We start from the raw sequence: 3,355 nt of genomic DNA on the forward strand, positions 1-3,355 counted from the left end.
GTGTGGGGGTGGGGGTGGGGGGATGGTCGGCTGCAGAGATGACAGCACCTGCAGTGATAAGCAGAAGGAAATGAGGACGGAAGAACTTATTTGTGGCGGCAGAGCTGGTTGGAAGCTGGTTATTTGATGACATTTAATGTTGTTGTTTTTTTAAAACGTCCTACAGACTCTAACATGTTAAATAAATTTGAAACTGAGTTTTTCAAAAAATCTGTGATGTTGCTCTATATGTCTGTATACTTGCTGAATGAGGAAAATCGATGTAAATTATGGACAATCCATGGATCCAGTTCAACGTTCTGCACTTTTCCTTTCAGTTTGGTTTAGTCCATTATTGTTTTGTCACAAATAAAACTAAATAAAATTGCACTTGTTTAATATTATGACCCTGCCCACATCGAGGGTGCTCTCTGCTCCATCCAAACACAATCCAGGCTATGTCTTTTTTTAGGGACGTCCCTGCTTATGTCAGCAAGACAATGCCAAGACACATTCTACGTGTTACAACAGAGTGGCTTTGTAGTAAAAGAGTGAAAGTACTTGAGTAGCCTGCCTGCAGTCCAGACTTGTCTCCCACTGAAAATGTGTGGAGCAATATGGTGTGCAAAATATTCCAATGAAGACCCCAGACTGTTAAGCACTGAAGTTGTACATCAAGTGAAAACGGGAAGGAATTCCACCTGCAAAGCTTCAACAATTAGTGTCCTCAGTTCCCAAACAACTAGTAAAAGTGAAAGTGATGTAACACAGTGGTAAACATGCCCCTGATTTGCAAATTGTTGCATTCTGTTTGTATTTGTTTTACTCAGTGTCTCAATTTCAATAGAATTAGGGTCATAAAAATTTGTTTAAATCTTTTATATTCAAAAATGCTCAATAGATGGATTACGTTGAGCCACTCTGGTTTTTTTTTATCATTTATAATTAAAATACACCTGAGCTTTTGGGCTGTACCTTCTATGCATGCATGATTAATTCCGATCCTTTTTACTCTAACCAGCATGAAGGAGACAGTAAAGCTGAGCCAGACACTTTCTAATTGGAGCATTTATGTAGCTGACACTTCAAGTCAAATGTCTTCAATCACTTTCAGATGGAGAATCCAATTCATGTACAGTATGTGCTCTGCCCACGCTAGCTATTAGCTGCCTCCGCTCACCTAATTACTGTCATTCATCCTTTATCAATGAGAAGTTGTGGAAAGCAGCTGCTACCAGGTGGCTGTGTTCTGGCACATATGCAAACACACACACACACACACACACACACACACACACACACACACACACACACACACACACACACACACACGCGCGATGATTTATTTCTCTTTTTGTATTTTGCTTTAGTGATCTTGCACCAATAAGATTTGTCTTCATTTGATATTCTGGTGTTTTTTCCCAGATCCCACAGTGTAGCTCTCCAAGCCTTTGCGCGTGGGTGATGTGATGTGCTGGATTCCATTTGAGGTTGTCTCTCCGACACTGAGGTGAGGACATATTTTATTAGCTTCTGTTCAGAAACCATTGAGAGTCCTCTTGAGAGCTCAGCCAAACTTCTCTGTTCCCTCTCTCGTCCGATGCTGTTGCAGCTCCTTTGAATCGCCCTTCCTCGCGCTAATCCCTCTTTTGGTCTAACTTCGATTCTTCCCTCCGCTCGGGCCTTCTGCCCATCCACCGGTCTCTGTTATCAGTAAAGTGATCCCTCCACGCTGCGCCACCTCCTACCAACCAGCCTTCACTCCTGACAAGTGGCTAATTGGATGTCACTACTGAAAATGAAAGGTAAACCGACAGCAGATAAAACCATAAATCTGTCAGCTGTCTCAACTTTTGGCAAAAGGAAAAGGAAAAATAGGCAGATGAGCTTGATAAAGAGTAGAGGTCAATGACACAGTGAGGAACGCTGGAAGGATGAGGAACAGATGAAGGGATTGGGCGGTGTTAAGAGATGAGGTAACTGTAAGGTAGATAAATGCAGGAGAAAATGAGAAGATGTGAGAAGAATAAATAGAAGGGCGGATATGTGGAAGGTGGGGAGAGGGGGAGAGATATGTAACAAAATGATGCAAAAGGCAAAGGCCACTGCTGCTGTTCCCTGTGGCCAGTAATAAAATGCTCCAGTCAGATCTCTGGTGTGTAGACTCTTGCATGAGGAAACACACATACAAAGGGCAGTTAGACTTCCTGATCGATTGAACCATACCCTACTCTGACGTCTCAGCAGGCCTCAAGATGAATGAGCTGACCTACGAAGGAAAAGGGAAGAGAAGAGAGGGAAAAACAAATCTTTGCTTTCTAAATCTCCCAGGTTTGTGTCACATGGGTTACAGAATGGAAAGGTACAGTGTGTATACTAACAACACTGGCTACCTTTTGTCTCTGCCCTTGTACAAATGTGTAACAAAAACAAACCAGTGTTCAACCATATAGCATTAGCATATATGCATGTGTTGTATTTTGGGATGTGAACTCTTTGATTTAAAAGTCGGAGGGAATTTTGTGTTTTCTTTTGTAAATCTAAAGTCAGGCCTATTCAACAAGTAGCTCCTGGGTCGGATATAGCCATTTCTTAACCTATTTAGCCTATTTGGCCCCTAAAAAGGTGCAAGAATTCTTAACAAATTTGTCTGAATGCAAAGCTGAACATATTCTAAACCTAATAGAGCTATTTTCAGATCTTGAGCATCATATAAATCTTGAAGGACTCTGCTGCTTTGATTTAGATTAGAATAATTATCATTTTGATCCATACATTTGTAATGTCTGACTGGGCCTTGTGCCACTTTATGTTCAACAAATTGGGCCCCGAGGTCAAAAAGGTTAAGAACACCTGGTTTAAGACAAACAACACCAGGCAGTGCCACAATAACACTTCCCTTCTTTTAAAACTAARATCTCTGAACTAACAACAGTCAGTTGAGTTGAGACGACAACACGCTCGTGCTTCACGAGGACACAGCTGTTTTTCTCCGGACAAGGAGAACCAGTGTTTGGCTGTGAGGTTTGACCCATTGAGTCAAAGGGAGAACCTCTCAGTCTGGACAGACTAACACTTGGTCTCGTCCATTATCTGAGCTTATCAAAAGCCACACAGAGCAACTTTTGTTTTGAAACATCCACGGCGGAAGTATTCTATTTTTGAAAAGGATACAGAGAAGTACGGAAGCTGAGAGCGGCCGTTTTACGCTCATAATTATTTTCGTCTGACAACATAATATGTCGTTATCACGAGAAAACAAGGAGACTTTTCTCGTGATAACGACTTTCCTTGTGTATCATTCAGTAAACATGGGGAAGGCCCGATCACCTCAGCTGGTCACCGATAAAGTTTATTATATCATCAAGTTCAAGAT

At 41.6% G+C, this 3,355-nt stretch overlaps 1 long non-coding RNA gene across 1 annotated transcript in view; it reads left to right on the forward strand.

Moving 5' to 3' along the window:
• Positions 1-1,708, forward strand: part of LOC106520462 (uncharacterized) — a 35,315-nt gene extending 33,607 nt beyond the window's left edge. The window contains exons 2-3 of the long non-coding RNA XR_001310558.1: positions 1,405-1,489; positions 1,592-1,708. This is a non-coding gene — a long non-coding RNA (uncharacterized LOC106520462). The remainder of the gene's footprint in view (positions 1-1,404; positions 1,490-1,591) is intronic.
• The last annotated feature ends 1,647 nt before the right edge of the window (positions 1,709-3,355 follow it).

Source organism: Austrofundulus limnaeus, unplaced genomic scaffold (assembly GCF_001266775.1).
Source record: "Austrofundulus limnaeus strain Quisiro unplaced genomic scaffold, Austrofundulus_limnaeus-1.0 Scaffold93, whole genome shotgun sequence".
NCBI classification, from domain to species: Eukaryota; Metazoa; Chordata; class Actinopteri; order Cyprinodontiformes; family Rivulidae; genus Austrofundulus; species Austrofundulus limnaeus.